Genomic DNA, 22,080 nt, shown 5'->3' on the forward strand with positions numbered 1-22,080 from the left:
TCTTGAAAAGATTTCTCAGGCAGCTAGTCCCTTGACGCTGCTGTTTTTAATGCACTAGCTCCAATAGAGCTAGTATGGTTATGCTTGCTTATGCTGAAAGTTACATCTTCCAACTCCAGGTGCAGACACATTGGAAATCCCTTTTGTGCATCTGGCCTAGAGATGTTAAATATCCCTTAACTGAATAGTCGATTAATCTCATGAATTCTTATCAGTCACTCGACTATTCTACAGTCCCCAGGGGGTGGGGCCGGCAGCCAGTGAGCTCTGGCCCCACTCCCAAGATGCCCCTTGCCACCCAGCACTGCTATCTCTGTATCAGAGGCAGCAGCGTGGGGTGTCAGGCAGAAGCTAGTCCACAAGGAGAGCCAGTTTAAAAACCAGCTGAACCCACAGACTGGCTGCCTGTTGCCCCATGCTGCTGCCTCTGATACAGAAGCAGCAGCTCAGGGAGGCAGAAACCCCTGTCCCGGGGGAGAGAAGGGCTGAGCTCCCAAACCCAGCATGAACCAGAACTGAGCTGGGCTGGCTCCTAATACACTTTAAATGCAGAGCTACAGCGGGGGTAGGTCCCAGACTCGGTATAAGCCAGGACTGAGCCAGGCTTCTGGCCAATCTGCTAAAAAATGTCCTGGCAATGTGGGGGGGAGGGGGTGTGGACATGCGTGTAGTCTATAGCATTAACCAATAAGCTTTTGCTTATCAGTTAATCGACTATACTATTACTTCCCTAAGTTGGCCTAGGGATGTTAAATATCGGTTAATTGAATAGTTGATTAACCTCATGAATTCTTCTCGGTTAGTCGACTATTCTATAGTCCCTGGGCAGCCCCTGTCTGTGGGGGAGGGGTCTGAGCTCCTGGACCCAGCATGAGCGGGAACTGAGCTGGGCTGCCTGCTCACCTGGTGCCTAATACACTTTAAATACAGAGCTGCAGATCCAGGACCCAATGCAAGCTGGGACTGAGCTGGGCTGCTGGCCAGCCTGCTAAAAAATTTACTGGCAAGGGGTGAGGGAGAAATGCATGTAGTCTGTAGCATTAACCTATAAGCTTTTGCTTACTAGTTAATCAACTATACTATTACATCCCTACTTTGTCCCTAACTGATTCTATTCCACAGAAGTCAGAGGGAGCTTTGTCACTTACTTCAGGGGGTACATGAGCAGGACCCAACAATTCATAGAGATATTCAAATGATTGCAAGAACTAAGGCCAATGACCAAAAAAAGTTATTCCAGCCCTACTATCATCACTGTGACCAAATTAAGGCTATGTCAAGGTTCTTTCTAATTCTTGGGCAAAGTGGGTTAAAATCTTTTAGTGTCTGCCAAAAGACAAACAAATGCAAGCATTATGTGTACAGAGCCTACTAGGTGACCTTTTGCCCATATTCTCTTCCAAGTATTTATCAAAGGAGAAAAAAAATAACTATCAGGTGGATATTTTCAACAAGAGGGAAGTTAGCAGGGGAATCTGCTCAACATCTTACATATCTATATACAAACGCAAAGAGTATGGGGAACAAACAGGAAGTATTAATATAGGGGTGTACTGTTTTGGGCTGAAAATATAATCACTCCAACACAGAGTAAAATGCCACAGCTCACAAGTTGTTTTCTTACATGGCAAAGAAACCAGACACCATTACTGCCTTGGGAAGAGTCAAGCAATGTAGAAAACCCTTTGGGTTGGGAGACTCAGTTTGAGAAACATTGTGTACTTCTGTATAGGGTAAAAAATGCACAGGAGACTAGATTTCACAGTCCAGGACACTTTTTATGGCCATGAATTTGATACAGTTTTACTTACAGCCCAGTGAAACAGTACCTTATGCATGGCACCACACCCCTGTATGGCAGTGTCCTCAATCTCCTTATACCAAATTAGTACAAACAGGTAATTAGGAAGTGGCCAGCTTCCAGATGGCAATAGCAATTCACTTTTCAGCTTGTATGGAGTTTCACATGCTGGTAAGCTGCTGCTGAAGCTACAACGCTAGTTGAAAACATCTTAAAGGCTTTGTTTCCCAATCTGAAGTTCTCACCACTGCCGGCCATCCCACATCCGCAAAACAATCCTTTCCCTACAGGTGATGCTAGTTTTGCCACAAGCCCAGAAATAGTCCTGCATTGTGCGATGCTCCAGCTTAAGCTCATTGTAGTAGTAGCAGCAGCTGTTAAGCATTGATCCCGTCTTCCTTAATCTCTTTCCTCCATTGCTACTAAAGGAACCCCAGCAGCAGACATCTGCTTGGTGGTGTGGCTGGCAAATTTCAAAGCCATAGCCCCTCAGCTATGGAAGTTCAAGTAAACACTAAATACCACTGTGTATTTCATGGTTACCAGCATAGTGGTGTGAGTACTTTCTGGCCAACAACTATTTGAAAATGGCACTAGTCTGCTCAGCAAACAGTAAATCATAGGACAAAGTAGAATCATTGGGATTTTAAAAATTTGATCCCAGGTCCTAGAATTTTGCTGACTTCTCCTATGCATCTTTCATCATGCAGTAAGAACAATCCCAAAATGTACATTCCTCAGAGGCAAAACAAAGGACTCGATGACCTCCTGAGGTCTCTTCCAGTTATATGATTCTATGACTGTATAAAGGATTGTGGAATACCCTCAGAAGGTCAGATGCTTAGTTTGCACTAAGCTCCTGCTACATGTACACAGTGATGCAAATTGAAAGAGGCATAATCACGGGCGTGCTGTTAGTACAGCTTAACTACTGTACATCAACTAGTTTGCATCAACTCTGTGCAAGCTAAACTCACCTGCATTCAGATATGAGAGTTTTGTTTGAATCTTTGCTGAATACTATTCAGGACTGTTTTCAGGTGGTATGCAAGGCTCAAATCAAGATGAACCACAGATTTAATACTGATTCTGAATGCCTACATCCATGCATTGATATCTCCAAAAGATTAAGCTACAATAAGTTTTGGTGGTGGGTGTGTGTGGAGGTTTAAGACCTGAGATACAGATGTGTTCTGTGTGAAAGAAAAGATCCGATAAAGATAACTTCGCCTGATTTCCTGCTGGCTAGTCCTAAGAATTAGCTCTTGCTTCTCAGAAGCTCCCTCCTCCAGTCGGTGTCTCACCTGCAATTACCTGTCCCTTCACTATCTCCACCACATTGGGACCTGCAGCCCTACCAGACTGTGGTGCCCCTTCCCACTTGATACTAGCTGCTAACTAGACATAGCACCATTGATCACTACTCATTGAGCCTCATGATCTATTCAGCATATAGTCCAATTATCCAAGCAATACTACTTTAACTTGCTGGCAAGTATCATGTGGGAGGCTGTATCAAAACTTTACTAAAATCAAGGTATATCATGTCCACCATTTCCCCTATATCCACAGAGCAACTCAGCATCATCATAGAAGGCAATTTTAGGTTGGTCAGGCATGACTTGGTGAATCTATGTTTCTGAACAGGTTCCTCGCCACCAAGTGCTTCAAAATGGATTCCTTAAGGACCTACTCCATGATATTTCTGGGGCCCGAAGTGAAGATGACTGTTCTGTTTCCCCCACAGGCATGATGGGCCAAACAGGCTGGAGTAAATGATATGATGGAAAAGTTAGTTGTAGAAGGTTTTTAGTTCCCTATCTGACCATTTTGGCTGCTGAGATTATGTATGTATTGCTTTACAAGCATAGCACCTCTATATACAGAATACATACATTAAATGACCTTCAACACAAAGTAAAACTGGGTCAAAGAGGATGAGTTAGAACACTTAGAGAATTAAGACTTTGCAAGTACCTGAAGAGCCAGCAATTAGAATGACCTGTTGTAGAGATCTGTAACACCTATCAGAGGAATCAGCCCCCTGAAAAGCAGGCCATACCAGAGAGAACATTTAAGCTCTTGAACTGTAGGTCTGGCCCTGAGGAACTGCTCTAACTAATGGAGCAGTTGACCCTGACCTGGCCAGTGGAGCTGAGGGGAGACCAGACTTTGAAGTGGAAGCTAAGAATTCTATATGATACTCAGTCATCAGTCACTCATGGTATCAGCGGAGATGCAAACATACCTACAGTCTTCCAACTCAGACCTGAAACATGCTAAATAGACATCCAAGGTGAACTATTAATCTCACTGAAGTCCAAAGTATATTTGACACTCCTTTCAGGGGGCCAGGATTTCACCCTAATACAGATTAAAAACCGGAGTTGCCAGTTTCATTCATATTGTGCTTCAGAAAACGAGATGGTATTTTGAAAAGATCCTAAGGGAGGTAATAGTTAAACTGGAGCTGAGCGCCTAACTTCCTTAGGCCCATCTGAAACCCCTAGTCTAGAGACTCTTAACTAATGTCTGTTAAAATATTATGACATGGGCTATGTCAACACTGAAGCACTATTTTGGGATACCAGAGGTGTCTTGAAATAGCTATTCTGTGTCTGACTGCGCCTGTTATTTTGAAATATAACAGGCTCACTATTCCAACACCCCTATAAACCTCATTCCACAAGGAGTAAGGGATGTTTTGGAATAATGATTTATTTTGAAATAAGTGTTGTGTATACAGTGCCAAATTTTGAAATAAGCTATTTCAAAACTAACTCGAAATAAGCTACACAATTTGTATAGCTCAAATTGTGTAGCTTATTTCAAACTCCAGGTGCAGTGTAGACATACCCACAGTAATTCTTTACCTGTCATTTATTTGCTGACAGATAAGTGCCTGGCTGGATTTGGGCCTATGTACATGTTTAAATTCAGCTGAACTACTCGTGCTTAAACAACGAGGAGTCCTGTGGCACCTTATAGACGAACAGATTTATTAGAGCATACGCTTTCGTGGGCAAAGACCCGCAAAAAGACGAAGTGGATCTTTGCCCATGAAAGCTTATGCTCCAATAAATCTGTTAGTCTATAAGGGTATGTCTACACTTGCACCCTCTTTCGAGAGAGGGATGCAAATGCAACTGAGCGAAATTGCAAATGAAGCGTGGATTTGAATTTCCCATGTTTCATTTACATATTCGTGTTATGGCGCTATTTTGAAAAAAGAAACGCTGTCTAGATGTGGTTATTTTGAAAGAAAACCCTTCTTCCGAAATAAAAGGTAAACCTAGTTGTAGGAGGAATAAGGGTTATTTCAGAAAAAGGGTTTTCTTTCAAAACAACTGCATCTAGACCGCATTTCTTTTTTCGAAATAGTGCTATTTCGAAATAGCGCCATAACGCAAATATGCAAATGAAGCATGAGAAATTCAAAACCGCACTTCATTTGCAATTTCGCTTAGCTGCATTTGCATCCCTCTCTTCAAAGAAGGTGCAAGTGTAGACATACCCTAATATGCCACAGGACTCCTCATCGCTTTTGCAGATTCAGACTAACATGGCTACCCCTCTGATACAGGCAGTCCCCGGGTTATGTCAATCCGACTTAAGTCGGACCCCTAGTTACGAACGGGGGAGGGGACGCAGCTAGTGTGGGGTGCCTCCCCCACTGTCACCGCCTCCGGCGGCGCGGGGGGCACTTCCCCCCAGCAGACCAGGGAGACGCGGAGCTAGCGCCCCCCCAGCAGACTAGGGAGACGCGGAGCGGCTTTTCTCGCCGCGGAGCACGCGGGCGGCGGGACCGCCGCGACACGCCGCGGTCCCGCTGCCCGCATCCTCTGCGGCGAGAAAAGCCGCTCCGTGTCTTCCTGGTCTGCTGGGGGGGGGGGGGGTGCAGCTAGTGCATCCCCCCCAGCAGACCAGGCTTTTCTCGCCGCTGGTCAGTTTCAGCAGCGGCTGAATCAGGACACCTGGGGTAGAGCAGCTGGGGGGCTGCCGGGTTGGTCCCACAGCGCCGAGGTGCAGCGCTAGTGGACCAACCCAGCAGCACCCCAGCTGCTCTGCCCCAGGCGTCCCCAAATCAGCCGCTGCTGAAACTGACCAGCGGCTGACTACAGGAAGCCCGAGGCAGAGCTGCTCTGCCCCGGGCTTCCTGTAGTCAGCCGCTGGTCAGTTTCAGCAGCGGCTGACTCGGGGACACCTGGGGTACAATATGTACCAGTTCCAACTTACAAACAAATTCAACTTAAGAACAAACCTACAGTCCCTATCTTGTACGTAACCCGGGGACTGCCTGTACTTGACATCATGTGCTTAAAGTTATGCATTTTCTTTAGTGTGTATCTGGATCAAGAACATAGTTTAGAATATCTAAGATCATTGAGGACTTCTATTTGAAGAAAGCACACACATTTCAAGTTTCCATATAAGTAATACAGATCGTAAATACTCTGACATTTAATTCAAGGCTTGTTTAATAACACATACTTGTTAAAAATGATTCATCTTCCAATTGACTTTAAAAGTGCAGGATCATGCCATGAAGGGGGAGACAATCCCAATCTGCCAGTTTCTTGGGACAAACCACAAGCATCTCAAAGGTGCATCTAGACGGCAGGTGTTTTTTTTTGGAAAAACGTTTTCCGAAAAAACTTCACTTACATCCACACTACAATTGCATTCTTTCATATAAAATCGAAAGAATGCAGGGATTTTTCCGACATTGGTAAGCATCATTCTATGAGAAAGAAAACCTTTTCCAAGAGCGCTCTTTCAGAAAAAGGCATGTGTGGACATGGAAGAGGGAGTTTTTTCAAAAGAAGAGGCCTCCAGGAAAAAGCACAGGTGCCCTAGTGGCCACTCCATCCACACTAATCACAGCTCTCTAGTTCCCGTGTCCTGGCAGCTCTTAGAGCTGTGGGTACCCTGGACTAGTCTTGTAGCAGGAAGCCAGCCTTGCAGCAGGACCTTGCCCACTCAGCTCTGACTGCCAAAGGCCTGCTGACAAATGGCAAAACCACAAGCCCCCCCCCCCCCCCGAGACCCACCTGGCTTGCACAGGGAGCAGCACCAAGCCTCAGAGGACCCACCCAAGGGCACCAAATGCCGGGCGCCTTCCTAAACCGGGCCAGAGATCCTGTCCCTCCTAGAGCTGTGGGGGGAGGAGCAGACCTTGAAGGATCTCTGCTCCAAGTGCAGATATTCGGACATTTATAGGCACATGGCCAAAGCTCTGACCCAGAAGGGACACCACCCTCATACCCTTGACCAAGTACGGAGCAAGGTCAAGGAGCTCCAGCAAGGGTATCCCCGGACCAGGGAGCACAGCTCTCACTCTGGGGCACGACCCCACTCCTGCCCATACTATACAGAGCTGCTCCAGATCCTGGGGGGTGGGGAAGTCTTTTCTCCTCCCATACTGGTGGATTTGGGGTTGGAGACACCCATGGTTGCCTGGTCAGAGTTTCTGGAGGAGGAGGACGACGACGACCAACAGCAGTTGCAGGAGGACGACAACGACACTGGTAGCGTGGTCACCCTCATGCTGGAGCTGGTACCCCAGGCTCTGGACATATCCCAGGCATCATCTGATGCCAGAGAGGGATCATCAAGTGGGTGTTCTCAGTTTGTCACACACACAGGGCAGGGGAGGTGGGCTCAGAGGGGATGGGGTGTGATAGCCGCTTGGCATGCTCAGTCTGTACGGTGTGCTGCTGTCCGTGCATGTGCAAGCATGTGCAGCAGCAGTGTACACCACGTGATCTCAGAAGCCAGCCCTGGAGCACACACAGGCTGCTGCTCACAGGCTGAGGGGAGGCCCCACACACGTCCGACCCCTAGGAGGGATGTCCTCCCCCCACCAGCCACTGCCGGAAGCAGGCTGGGCACAAGGGCACACGCACGACCCCACACAGACGGAGGAGTGTCACACATAGCACACGGCCATGCCTGCATGCACGAGGCACCACCCGCTCCCACAGGCAGCACTGCCAGGTGCAGGTGTGTGTGTAGGCCCTAAGGAGAGTCAGGCTGCTCCAGGCCCCTGTCCCACCCATGGGATCCCACTGTGGCCAGATACTTCCCTAGCCTGCTTGTCTGGGGGATGGGGTGGGTGGGCAATATGGTCCCATGGGAGCCTTGAGGCAGGGCCTGCTGTGCAGGCCACGTATGGCCTTGCTCACAGGCCTTACTCACTGAGGAGGGCACGGCCTCAGGGACAATGTCTGGTTGGATGGATGACTGACCGTCTCTCTCTCTTCTCCTCCACAGCTGGACCAGCCATTGCTGAGGGGCGATCCACGCCATCAGAGACAGCCGCCCAAACCTAGGGGAGCTGCAAGCACTGGAGGGTGAATGAGGACTTCATACGGGAGCACGTAGCCATCCTGTGTGACATGCAACAGATCCAGAAAAAGTCCACAATGACGCCTATTGGCATAATCGTATGTGAGACCAGCTTGTGTGGCAAGGCGAAAACATGTATGCCACCATCTGGGAAGTGCACACCCGGCTCCGGTCCCCACTCCTGCTCCCCATACCCATGAGCCTGCCACCCCTCCTCCCCCTGTCATGCCCATGCCCCCTCCCTCTGCCCCCCTGCCAGACCCGACCCTGCTCCAGCCCTCCTTCTGCTCACCTTGCTGTTGTCCCAAGCCCCCCACAACCCTGAGTTCGTCGAGGTCCCCAGACCCGATGTGGCACTTCCAGCCACACCATGCACCACTCACAGCCCTAAGCCTCTCTCCTCCCTCCCCCATCCAGGTTCTCAGCCTCCCTCCACCCCAGTTACTTTTATATTAAAAAACAATATACAAAGTTTGTGTTCAACTCACACCTCGTGTCTTTATTAATTATACAGGGAAGGGGGGAAGGGAAGGATTGTAGGGGAAAGCTGTAGGGGGGGCAAGGCACAAGCCCGCAGTGGGGAGGCCCTGTGGAGAGTTACTGGGGTCCTTCAGAGAACCTCTCCCCCTGGGCCTTCTGGATGCGCACACCGGCCTGATGGGCCTGGCGAATGGCAGCTGTGCACAGCTGGTCGAATGCCCTTCCCTCACAGCCAGCCTTTGTCCCCCACCCTGGGAGGACAGCCTCCCCCTTGCTCTCCACTATATTGTGGAGAATACAACATGCTGTGGCCACCTTGGGGATGTTGTGCTCCCCCACGTCGAGGCGAGTCAGGAGGCACCTGAACTTCGCCTTGAGGCTGCTAAAGGCGCACGCCAACTGCATGCGGGTCCGGTTGAGATGCACATTGAATTGTTCTCTGGTGGGGTCCAGGTGACCAGTGTAGGACTTCATGAGCCATGGCATTAGTGAGCGGGGTGCATCCCCAATGATGCAGAGTGGCATCTCTATGTCCCCCACACGAAAGTCCACCGAGGGAAGAATATGCTAGCCTCCAGCTTCTGGTAGAGGCTAGAGTTCCTGAATATGTGGGCATTGTGTGTCCAGCCCAACCACCCAACAAAAATATCCAAAAACTGTCCCCCGGTGTTCGACCAGGGCCTGTAGCAACAAGGAGAAATCGCCCTTTCTGTTCATGTACTGGGTGGCTCGATGCTATGGTGCGTGGATCGGAATGTGGGCCCCCCCATCAGTCGCTCCTCCGCAGTGAGGAAAGCCCAGGGCAGCAAATCCGGCCCTGATGGGGTCCAGAGCTCCCAGGCGGATGACCCTGCACAGCATAACAGAGTTGATGACCCTCAACCTGCAGAAGGAGACAACGAAATACACAAAATATAGAATGAGAGGGGATGCCTGAGCCCTTGGGAGGTGCCCATCCCCTATTTCCCCCTCTCAAACACCCCACGAGCCATCCCCTACAAGGCCGCCCACCCAGCAGCAGGGCTGTGTGAGGAAAGGACAGCACCCCCTCTGGGGATGGGCCTTCCCCCCACCCCACTTCACCCCCCACACACAAGCCTTTCCCAAGGGTCCCCCTTTTCCAGGACTCTCCTCTCCTCTCCCCACTGTGCAGGGACTATACACCAAGAGTGCCTCACCTCCATAAGGACCACCCTGATGGTGGACTTCTCCACGATGAACTGGTGGCCCACCGACCAATAGCTGTCGGGGGTGACGAGCTTCTATATGGCAATAGCAACCCGCTTCTGCAGGGGGATGTCGGGTCGCAGATGGGTGTCACGTCTCCGGAGGGCAGGGGTAAGCCAGGTCCAAGAAGGTGGCCTTCCACATGTGGAAGTTGTTAAGCTACTGTTGGTCATCCCACTGCTCCATGACCAGCTGGTTCCACCAGTTGGAACTGGTGTCCAGCCTCCAAAATCGTCTCTCAACCATGAGGTGTGGGGGCATGGGCATTGCTTCTGCATCCAGGCAGAGGGACTCACAGATAAGCTTGGAGTCGACCTGGGACAGTACTGTCAAGACCGTCTGCTGAAACTGCTGCATAACTTGCAGCATGACAGTGTGAGGCCATCGCATGCCCAGGGGCAGCTCCGGCTCCATAGCAAAAAACAAACTAATGCTGTGGCGTCCAACAAAGCTAGGCAACCAGAACACACACTGCTAAAGCTTTGCTGTTCCTCAGAGAGGTAGACAAGCAAGCAGCAGAAGCTGAGAAACGGCTGTCCAGAGGGGGTCCCTTTAAGCGCGCGTCTCAGATAGCCTTAGTCAACAGCAACAGCACCCAGAAGTAACTGCTGAGCTAATTCCCTGCCAGAAGTGGTTCCAGGTGGCCTTTTATGTGAGAGAGCGTCCAATGAGTGTGGATTGCTTTTTCAATGCGTTCTCTCTTTCAAAAGAAGCTTGCAGTCTAGACGTACCCTAAAGGCATCTGTCTAGACTACATCTGTCAAAAGAGGGATGTAAATTAGACAGATCGAAATTGCAAATGAAGCCGGGATTTTAACTTTATTTGCATAATGGCGGCCGCGCATTTTCGAAAAAAGGCTTTTCAAAAGTGAAGCCGCTGTCTAGACACGGTTCTTTCGGGGAAAAAAACCCTTTTTTGAAAGATCCTGTACTCCTCTTTTGAAAGATCCTGAGGAGTACAGGATCTTTCGAAAAAGGAGTTTTTTTCCCCAAAAGAACTGCATCTAGATGGTGGTTTCACTTTCGAAAAGCCCTTTTTCGAAAGAACGTGCAGCCACCATTATGCAAATGAAGCATGGGAAATTCAAATCCCGGCTTCATTTGCAATTTCGATCTGTCTAATTTACATCCCTCTTTCGAAAGAGGGATATAGTCTAGACATACCCTGAGAGTCATACAAAACAAAGTGTTTTGTGTCTTTTAACCAACCTCACTGCTGAAAAAGGATATCTGTAAAATTGCCATGGTTCAAATGCAAACCTGGAACTCCCCTTAACAATTTAATATCTGTGAGTGGCTGTTACTCAGTAAAGGGGGAGTCCTGTTTGAAATTTGCACTGGTCGTTGTTGACACTTCCTTAAACAGCAGTTCTCAGTCTTGCAGTTCTTCTGCAATATTTTGATTTCCTCTTCAGACTTTTCAGAGCTTAAAAGAAGCAAGTGAAAGTTTCAAGGCAAGCCAATTATTTAAATACAATCTTTACAGCCACCTCCTGTGTGTAACAGATAGGAGCACCAAAGATGTATTTTCTTGTAATCTAATCCAATCAATTATTTACACAACCTCATTTCCTCTCCCTTCCTAGAGTAGCAGCATTCACTACTTGTGATCCTACCAGTTGAGCAAAGGAGTTCATTACTGTACCTCACCTGATGTATCTGGTACTTATTTCTTGTGGGCTGGGTTGGGTAGGGTGGGAAGGTTGTTTAATAAAGTGCAAGTTGAGCAAGTTATACTTGTCCAAGCAAATCTACACTTTCTTACCCAACTTTTCCACACTGGGTTGCCAACACAGGCAGGAGCAGAAGGGATAGGTTCAGAGTATTAAACACAAAATTAATTTGCATTTGAGCAATTGTTAATCTGCTGATAGTTTCTCCTTGTCTACCCCCATCCTCTCAATCTAGAGGGTCTCTCCCTGTTCTCATCCTGTACATGCCAAGATGTCTTTCCCCCTAAACTTCCACATTTGGGGTTTCTTCCTCCCTTCCCTCACATTCAGTGTCAGGTTGGCCTCTCTTTTTTCTAACTCCACCATACCTCTGCTGCCTCTGGTGTATATAGGTCTCTAATGCAGAACCCCCTGCTAAATCATTAGAGTCACTGGGAGCTTTGCCATAGATTTTAAACAAACGATCAAATTGAGTATAGGACTTGAATTGGTTGGCCAGCTGAAGGGTCACACACCACGTTTATGTAGGCCTAACTGGTCCCTTATTGCCAGTACCTGCACTCCTACCCTGGCCAGAACCCTGTTGATTTTGGTGACAACACAAAAATTGGATTTTCGCTCACTTGATTGGAGCAGCAAGGGACCTGGCTAAGGGAAGCCAGTAAACTTCATCCCGAGGTCACTGCCTCAGCCCTGTATCCTGAGTGACCATCTGGTGATTTCTGTGGAAGTCAAGCTTTTGTGTCTTCCAGTCGCCATCCAAATCAATTGGGTTCTGATCACTGATGCCTAGAACTGGGTCTCACATTTTGGTATTAATCAGATGCAGTTTGAGTGTTTTCACATTACATGGAGACCAACATAAAAATGCCATAGGAGGTTTAAGAACATACAATGGGTACCCTCAAAGAGGATTTCAGAAAGATCTATTGCTTTACAATTTTAAACAATCCCTCAAAATGGAATGGTGGAAACCCTATCTCATAAATTGCCTAAGTATTTAATTTAAGAAAAGTTTCTTCATTGTTTTCCAATCTTTTCATCTCTTCCCTCGAGCATGAATCAGCATCCTACAGTGGGAAATTCATGTTTATGAATACTAATTTTATTCCATAGGTTTTCCTTTCAAGTGTGAGCTTTGCAAGTAATTCATACTTTTGTAAAGTTCCACATTTCTCAACTTCTGGCTTTTGTAAGATGATTTTACAAGAGGCAATTTAAAAATAATAAACAAAGGTATCACTGAATCTCTGGTGACATCACAATGCCAAGCACTGGTAATCTTTGTCCTTAAATAAATGGCTTTATCTAAAAGAAGTGATGAATGTCAAAGTTATGCCTCTCCTAAAGATAAATGACATTTATTTACTTGAAAATAATGGAATAAAGGAGGGAATAGGCATCAAAGCATGTGATGAACCCACTTCTATAAACTGAAAGTTATATTTCATTGTTGAGAGAATTCAAACAAATGCATTTTACTAAATTCTATTTCAGAAAACTAGTTCAAAGCTGCTAGCAATCCCCATTTGTTTTCAATGAAAAAGATATGGTGTGCATCCCTTCCTTTTATGACTCATCATTGCTTAGTGCAATACACATGAGCTATGTCTACACTGCCCCCTCTTGCACAAAAAATGCAAATGAGGTGAAGCATGGAATATCACTGCACCTTATCTGCATAATTAATGAGGCTCCATTTTTGCACAAAAAACCCCTCTTGCGCAAGAGCCATTTTTCCTGAAAAAAAAAAAAAAGAGGAAGAACGGCTCTTGTGCAAGAGGGGGATTTTGAGCAAAAAGGAGCTGTGTAGACGGTGCAAAAGCCTCTTGTGCAAAAACAGAGCCTCATTAATTATGCAAATGAAGCACGGTGATACTCCATGCTTTGCCTCATTTGCATTTTTTTACAGAAGAGGGGGCAGTGTAGACATAGCCCTAGTGTTTTGAGGATCTGGTAATGGTAGGTCCCTTATCTGCTGCTCTGTATGATCACTCCTAACTCATAGTACTGACATTCATTGAGAAGTAGCACATGTAAAATAAAGGTTTGCTAAGGTTTAGTACACAGCTTTATTGAGTTTGTCTCATTTTAGTTAAAACAAATATTCAGACCCATTTAGATTTGCCATTCCTTCAGGAATTAAAGATTAATCTTTAATTAAAGACTGTCGTGATTAAATCTCCAGGAATATGTCCAGACAATTGGCAAGCCTAGACCCTTCCGATTTAGTTTCACAGTTGCACTGACCAGTACAGAAACACTGTGGACTTCCACTGATGTAAAAGAGCAAAGTTCTGCTCAGGAGTTGCACGCTGTGACAAATTTTGATTTTCATTACTTGCAAGCAAGTGTTTTGAATCACTAGCTCAAATGAAAAAGACAACTCCTTATTTTTTAAATTGCCAATAGACACCAAAGATTAATGGCAAGAAGAACAAAAGAACCCAGATCTTCCTTCTATTCAGTGACTCAACTGAGACAATCATTAGAGCCCTGTATTCTTCTATTTCTCAGCTGTTTGCCCTCACTACAGGTTCAAACTCTCTTAACCGGGATTCTCTGATCCAGAAACATCCATGGTCTGGCACAGATGTTGCAGGACCAGAGAGTCCTGGTGGAGGGCTAGGGGCAAGGATACCTGCAGGGCCAGCAGTGCAGAGGGCTTCCCACAGCAAGCTGATGGCGGGGCTGCCCATCAGGGTTGGGAGACCCAGTACGGGGATGCCCATTGGGTCCCGGAGCCCTAGCATGGCACACAGTCCGGGGGCTCCAGCATGGCACGCACAGCTGTCCTGCGGGTCCAGGAGCTTCAGCACAGCGCACATGGGTCCCAGAGTCACGGCAGCAATGTCTGCCCAGTGGGGTCAGCACAGGAGCGGGGCCAGCAGGAGGTGAGTAGCTGGCTGGAAGGCCAATGTGTTGGGCCAGGGGCCGGTGGCAGGGATCCAGAAATGACTTCCCCTGATCTGGGAAAATCCCTAATCTGGGACTGGTCAGGTTCCAAGGGTGCCAACTTGTACTAGATTAGGTCCAACCTGTACTAGAGTATGAAGTCTCCAAATACAGGTTGGACCTTTCTGGTCTGGCACCCTTGGGACCTGAGCTGTCCCAAACCTGGGAATTTGCTGGACTGAGGAGGTCAATGCTCCCATGTTGGTTGCTCTGCTCCCGGGCTCCTCTCCCTCAGGGTCCCTGCCCTGCTGTCAGCCCCACTAATGCTGGCCTGGCACAGGCTCACCATCACGCTGCCCCAAGGTCTCCCAGAGTTCCCAGATGGGACAGTGTGGCCACTGCTGGCTGAGCTACCACATGGTGTTTCCCAGGGTTCCCAGGCTGGGGCCACCCAGCCACTGCCAGCCCCACTGCCACTGGGGGTTCACCGGGATCGCTCAGCCACAGCACGCTGCTGCTACAGCTGCCTTCACTGCCACTGGGAACTCCCTGGGCGTTAGGGGTATCCTGCCATTAGGGGCATCCTGCAGTCCCAAACCAGGGCTGCCCAACTGCCACCAGCCCTGCTGCCATGGTGGGGGTCAGCAGGGTCAGTGGAAGCCTTGCTGCAGAGGGGTTTCCCTAGCTGGGGCCAGGATTCCTCAGTGCCTGGTCCAGCTGGATCCAGGGGTCCCTGCTGGCCCAGCCAGGGCTCCCCAGTTCCCTGTTCTCTCAGCTGGCTCCCACCTAGAGGGCTCTTTGGTCCAGCAACATCCATGGCTCTGCCAGACCAAGGATGTTGCTGGATCAGAGAGTCCCAGATTAGGGAGGTTCAACCTGTAGGTTTTTAAAATGAAAGCATGATTTTTATTCAACTAGAATGTAGTGCTTTTATTTATGAGGGGACAATAGCAGGATTGTTATAGATATATTTAGAGCTGAACCTTTTAGGAGTCATTTGTGAGGAAGCCCTTGAAAAGGGAAAGAAGTCCAAAGGTGATCATATAGATTTATCATCAGCTGATATGTTTGGAGACAATTGTCTTAGCTCTGGTTTACACTAGCAAGTTGCTTCTAAATAACCCCCCTTATTTCAAAATAAGTGGAGTGTCCACACTACCATGCCCATTATTTCGAACTAACAGGCTGGTTATTTCGAAATCTGTACTCTTGCTTTCATTGGTGAATAAATAGTTATTTTGAAATAGTATTAATGTGGCTGCTCCACTGCTGCTTTCAAAATAACTACTTCCTAGAGCAATTTGAAGTAATTACTCTCCAGTGCTTTAAGTTGAGGTAGCATGTCCACAATAACAGAGCCTGCCTAGGACAAATTTTGAGGCTTCCCTGCAGTATGGACATGCTATTTCAATTTTGAGAGTTATTAAATGGATTTTAGTTATTTTGAAATAGTTTCCTAGTGTAGACATGCCCTTAGAGAGCTATCAAGACAGAGTTATTGGTACCCGTGGTGATTTACTGGATATGAGGCCATACACTACTCCTGTGTAACAACTTTGTTAGAAAAAGAAAATCATTGTAATATATTTCATCACTAGATGGCAGCAGCCAACACCTGATCTACCCAGATTTTTTTCTAAATACAATGTAGCCTTCCATAGACAAGACAAAGATTTTACATAGCCAAGTGAAATTCTTTGCAGTGTTTTACCTAGCTGTGTCTAAAAATAATTTTCCAACCATCTTTAATGGGAGAGATTTTTGACAAGACTAATAACTGCTTGTATCCATAAGATTTTTCTGCCTATTAGTAACAAAGTTAATATTTAGCATTTGTGCAGTTATTTATCCCTTTTCCTAGCTGATAAGAACAATAAGATTTCCATTTTACAGAGCCCACAAGTATTTTGCCCACATGTAATACACACAACCAGTTATAGGCAAAGGAAAGCACTGACCTACTTTTTTCAGTATTGGCAAAGTAAACTGGAAAATTGTGCTAGAAAAAATTACTCAGTTATTTTATGCAAAGAGTTAATAATTCTTCACATTAAGCAGACTTATGAACTTTTAGTGAGAAACAAACTCTTTTCTAATGGTGAGTAGCTGTGAATGAATCAAGCACCGTATCCTGCTGCTGAACAGTGAGGGTGTTTGTACATTATAAATGCTGATGCCAACTGTGGCCTTGATTCTCCTCTGCCCTGCGTCTTGTGCAGTCATTTATATACACTTGTGCAAAGTGTAAATGACAGCACAAGGTGCAGGGCAGGGCAGGAATTGACACCCTAAGTTAAGCTAGTATAGGGATGTGTGTGAAAGCAACGTCTAGCTGAGAAAAGCTTTGGCTAATGATATCAGAATTGTCATCAAGTGCTACCTATTAGTTGCATTGCTCAAACATCTGTTTTATTCAATGAAGTATCCAGGATAGTTCCTAATTCAGGAAAGCTCTTAAAGATTTGTTTCAGCCTGTTCCTATTATGGATCCTGTGGGACTGGAGCAGCGCCCCGCCCACCATGGGCAGGGCATTGCTCCAGTCCTGCAGGGCCTGCCACAGGCAGGGAGCACTCCAGCCTGGCCACAACTGCAGTCACCTGGGGCAGGGGCTGCTCCAACCTGGCTGCAGCAGGTACGGGGCCACTCCAGTCCCCCATTTAACTGGTTCATTAATTATACCAAGATTGTATAGCCCTAGTCCCTATTCAGGACAACACTTCAAGATGTTTTCTGGTCAGTAATGGACATGTTACACACAATAGGTTAATTTAGAGGGTGGGGTGAACTCTACTAACCTAGTGAGATCCATTTGGAATTTTAATCAGCCAGACAAAAACAAGACAGCTGTTTCAGCTAACAGCTCCAGAAGCTGAACATCAAGAATCACAAGCAAGCATTGCCATATTGATATTATCCATAAATAGGATTGTACCATGAAGCAATCTACACTAGAGATGTTAAAGAAAAGGGGTACTTCAGAGTGCCAGCACCTCCACTTTGAAATCCCAAGGCAGCCACTGCACAGCTGATCCACAGGTCAGCTGTGTGGCAGGCTTCCCCTTTAAAAAGCCGCCTCTATGCAATTCAGAGGGGCAGCAGTGAAGCCCAGGGTCAGCTAAGGACTCCCCCAGCTGATCCCGGGCTCTCTGCAGCATTTTCCCAGAACTTGGTTCCCGGGGAAGTGCTGTGCAGAACCCGGGGTCAGCTGGGGACTGAGAGTCCCCCACTGACCCCAGGCTCCATGGCTTTGAAATTCACAAGAGCCTGCTGGGGACTCTTGGGCATTTCAAAGCAGGCACTCCATGTGCAGCCCGGGGTCAGCAGAACTTCCCACTGGCTCTGGGCTGTAAGTGGAGTTCCGCATTCCTCCTTTGAAATGTACAAGAGCCCAGTAGGGGCTCTTGTACATTTCAAAGGAGGAATGCGGAAGTGCCTATCGACTAGTCAATTAACCGCATTTTAACATCCTTAGTCTACACTAGGGAGAGAGACTAGCACTAACCTTCAACCCTGGAGTGGTGCTAAGGCTGTCACAAAGACTGAGGGGAATTAGTGTGTACCCCCTTATTTAGGGGCTGACAGCAATTGGTTTAGGCCTGGGCATAGGCTCCTCACAGCCCTTTTGGAGCTTGTGGAAACAAGAAGATAGAATTAAGGATACTGTGGCCACACCAACTTCTGTCCCATTTCCCCCTGCTGCATCATCTGCTCTGGGGGCTTTAAAGAAGCGCTGAGATGACAGAGTAAAGTATTACTTAGTATGAGTACAAGTGGCAACGTCTGGTATAGTGTGGTGGGACTGATGTCCTGCTGAAACTGCCTGGGAGTTAAAACCTTTGTTCTTATCCTTCACTGCCAATGCTATGGAACAAGCCCGTTTGTAGCATCCTTTAGGCCTATCCCCTATGTACTCTGCACCTTTCCTCCATGCTACTGCTGTTCTAGCCTGCGTACACAGCAGTAGCATGTCTGGAAATGGGTGTCAGGAGAGGGATCACGTGAGGATTACCTGTTGTGTTCCCTCCCTCTGGAGCATCTGGTATTGGCCAGTGTTGGCAGTCAGGATACTGGGCTAGATGGACCTTTGGTCTGACCCAGTATGGCCATTCCTATGGTCTTATAGCGACAGAGAGTGGCGAGCCATGCATGAAATGAAAGTGCAAAGGAGAAGAGCCAAGAGTGGGAAGGAGACTGAATTCCAAACTCTGAAACTGTATCTGAAAATTCTCCCGTACTTCGGAGAGTAAATTATCTGCACTTCTTTACCTCCACCCTCGCTACTGCTTCTTTGCTGAGTTTCTCCCACTCTCTGATACTGGAGTCACCAAGTCCATCTCCATTAAGGCAATTCTTTCTGGTTGCTCTGGGGATTATCTCCTTCCAGGTTCAACATTCCTTTCTGCTGCTCGCTGCATGTGCTGCCACCTCTCTCTTTTTCTGTGCAACTCCCTCTTGGTGTGCTCCCTTCATGGATTGGCCCACTGGACAGATCACTATGTGCTTTTCCCCTTCTGGGATTTCAAAGTCTTTCCTTACAAAGTGTCTCAGGCAGTCTTCCCAGTCACTGCCCCAAAGGCTGTCGGCAGAGGGATGTAAATGAAGCACTTTAAAAGTGCAAATGAAGCGGGGATTTAAATATCCTGCACTTCATTTGCATAATCATGTAACGGCACTCTTTCCAACAAGTGCCATCTCAAAAGTAAAACTGTGGTTTAGACACGGTTCTTTTGAAAATGGGGCGCTTTTTTGAAAGATCCTGTAAACCTCATTGGGGGAGTAGTAATGTCTGGTAAGGGAACCCAAGCCTGCCTTCTGCTCCTGGTTCCAGCTCTAGGATCTTCTAATCAGGTGCACTATCTTATACCTCGCTGCAATTTCCCAGAGCCTTTTCCTTACATCATCTTCCCCTTTCTCTTTGCCCAGAAAGTAACTATAGGTTCTCTCACCTCCGGCCCTTTCTGCTGTCAGCTTCCTGGCTTTATCCTAGCCTCAGCAAGGCTCCTTCATCATTTAGGGGATTACTTAGGCCACCTTATTCCCTTCAGCAATGACCTGTCTGGTTAACTGACCTCAGCCTCATTAACCCCTTCTAGGCTAGTGAGGAGTGAAAACCCCATCACATTGAGACCCTCTCTGATAAAGAGGAAGGGGACTGAAATGAAGTCTTTTAAACCACTTCACGGGTGAAACTTGAACAGGGAGAAGGAATAGGCTATAAGCAGCAGAGAGTAGTAAGCAACATACCTTTGGATTTTAATCTGTCAAAATGGTAGTAGGCATAGACAGATCCAGTAGAAGAGCCAGAAGATTCATAAAGACACTTTTGCAGCAGGTCGGTCTAGATTAGAATAAGAGCCATGAACTAAAAGGAAATGGCCACAAAAGTATAACAGTCATCCTCCCCTCCTCCCCCGCCCGCCCACCCCAAGTGCTGCCAAATTAAACTTTATCCGGCATCTCATTGTATTTGTGTTTTAGTAAAAGCCCCTGCTTCTGGAGTAAATGGAACTACATTACAAGTTTCAATTTTCACTTTACAAAGAGTTTCTAGCTTTCATGGTTGTGCAGAAATGCTTGGCATATCCATCCAAAAAGCTGAAAGGCTAAAAAGCAATAAAAACCCCAAAATTTACTTTTGAAGTCATAATTTTGGAGGCCTGATTTGTGATTTATGAATGCCAGGGATTTTCACCCCGTCCTTTAAACAAACTAGCTGTGTCTAGACCGGTAAGTTTTTCCGCAAAATCATCTGCTTTTGCGAAAAAACTTGCCAGCTGTCTACACTGGCCGCTTGAATTTCCAGAAAAGCACTGACGATCTCGTAAGATCGTCAGTACTTTTCCGGAAATACTATGCTGCTCCCGTTCGGGCAAAAGTCTTTTTCCGAAAGACTTTTGCGCAAAAGGGCCAGTGTAGACAGCACAGTACTGTTTTCCGCAAAAAAGCCCCGACTGCAAAAATGGCGATCGGGGCTGTTTTGTGGAAAACCGCGTCTAGATTGGCCACGGACGCTTTTCCACAAAAAGTGATTTTGCGGAAAAGCATCCTGCCAATCTAGACGTGCTTTTCTGAAAATTCTTTTAACTGAAAACTTTTCAGAAAATCATGCCAGTGTAGACATAGCCACCCTTTTCCTTGAGGGGAGGAGAACATTTGATTATGCTTGTTTCCACATGTGCCTAGGCTCTCCAGATTTTGCCATTTCCCTCCATTGAAGGAGATGGCCTTTGTTTGAAGCCAGGGTGTTCAGTGTATTACCATTCTTGCAAAAGAGTTTAAAAGGGGGGAGAGGGGCTATGAATTCCGCATATGCAGTCTATAGCACTCTCCTTGGACCATCCAGAGCAAAGGGCTTGTCCAAGCTCCAGTATGACCTGAAAGTGGTCCTTGAATAAAAGAGAGTTTAGTTTGAGGAAGTAAAAAAGAAACCTTCCTGGAAGCAAGACTTTTGGGCGAGCAGTAAGGAGGCTGGCAGCTCCATGAAGCAACTAGGAACTGGGACTCTGCTAACAGCATGAGGTCAGGTACCGTCTTTCACTTTTATAATATCTGATGTCCAAGCTCATAGTAGCTTGAACAAAAGCAAAAGCTTTCTTGTATTTTCATTGGACTCTTCTCCCTTTTTAAACAGAAAACACAGTTCACTTACGTAAGAATAGCCATACTGATCAGAACTAAGGATGTTAAATTGTGGTTAATTTACTAGCCAAGTAGTCGATGGAATTTCCATCAACTACTCGACTAGCCGATAGGCACTTCCGCATTTAGGGTTGCCAAGTGTCCGATTTTTGCCTGGACAGTTCGGTATTTTGGCCTTCCATCTGGTAAAAAAACCAGAAAATTCCAGACATATAAAATATCCGGTATTTTCTGTTTTCCTCGAACAGAAGGCTGGCAGCATCTGCAAGGGTGGGGGGAGCAAGGAGCACAGTAAATTAGAGGCGCAGTGGCCTTCCCCCCCCCCCCCTTAAAAAGATGGCCAGTAGCATCTGTGAGGGCGGGAGGGGGGGGGAGGGAGTAAGGTAATTTAAAGGTGCAGCCTTTTTTTTTTTTTTTGCTCAACCAATCTTTCCCTGCCTGTTCGGGATTTTTTGTAAAGGTATCTGGCAACCCTAACACACTTCTCCTTTGAAATGTACAAGAGCCTTCAATGGGGCTCTTGTATATTTCAAAGTTCTGCGGGCAGCCCAGGACTAGTGGGAAGTCCCACTGACTCAGGGCTGCATGCAGCATGCCAGCGGGGAGAGGAGGGGGGGCTCTTGTGCATTTCAAAGGGGAAGTGCATGGATGGAGCCTGGGGTCAGTGGGGAGACTCAGAGAGTTCCATGTTGCACTGCCAATTTGAAATGCCACCAGAGCCCAGGATCAACTGGGGAGTCCCCAGCGGACCCCGGGCTCTAGGCAGTGCTGCCACTTTGAAAGGCTGAACCAGTGTCTCAAAGGGGCAGCGCCTCACAGCTGATCCCCGGATCAGCTGTGCGGTGCTGCCCTTTGAAGTACCTCTTCTTCCCCCCCTTTGCTGCCTTTATCTGATATAGGCAGCTGGGGGGAGGAAGGGGGAAAACTGACACGTCGACTGACTATTCGATAAGTATTTGCTTATCCGATAGTCAACAGTTGACTATCCTTTAACATTCTTAATCAGAACAAAGGTC

At 47.1% G+C, this 22,080-nt stretch overlaps 2 long non-coding RNA genes across 2 annotated transcripts in view; one reads left to right on the plus strand and one right to left on the minus strand.

The window, feature by feature from the left end:
• LOC142829636 (uncharacterized) overlaps window positions 1-8,636 on the plus strand; it is a 27,777-nt gene extending 19,141 nt beyond the window's left edge. The window contains exon 2 of the long non-coding RNA XR_012904262.1: window positions 8,075-8,636. This is a non-coding gene — a long non-coding RNA (uncharacterized LOC142829636). The remainder of the gene's footprint in view (window positions 1-8,074) is intronic.
• LOC112546682 (uncharacterized) overlaps window positions 8,632-22,080 on the minus strand; it is a 32,636-nt gene continuing 19,187 nt past the window's right edge. Inside the window, exons 2-3 of the long non-coding RNA XR_003090397.2 lie at window positions 19,670-19,763; window positions 8,632-9,512 (exon numbers count right to left, since the gene is read on the minus strand). This is a non-coding gene — a long non-coding RNA (uncharacterized LOC112546682). The remainder of the gene's footprint in view (window positions 9,513-19,669; window positions 19,764-22,080) is intronic.

The sequence above is a fragment of the Pelodiscus sinensis genome, chromosome 5, assembly GCF_049634645.1.
Source record: "Pelodiscus sinensis isolate JC-2024 chromosome 5, ASM4963464v1, whole genome shotgun sequence".
NCBI classification, from domain to species: domain Eukaryota; kingdom Metazoa; phylum Chordata; order Testudines; family Trionychidae; genus Pelodiscus; species Pelodiscus sinensis.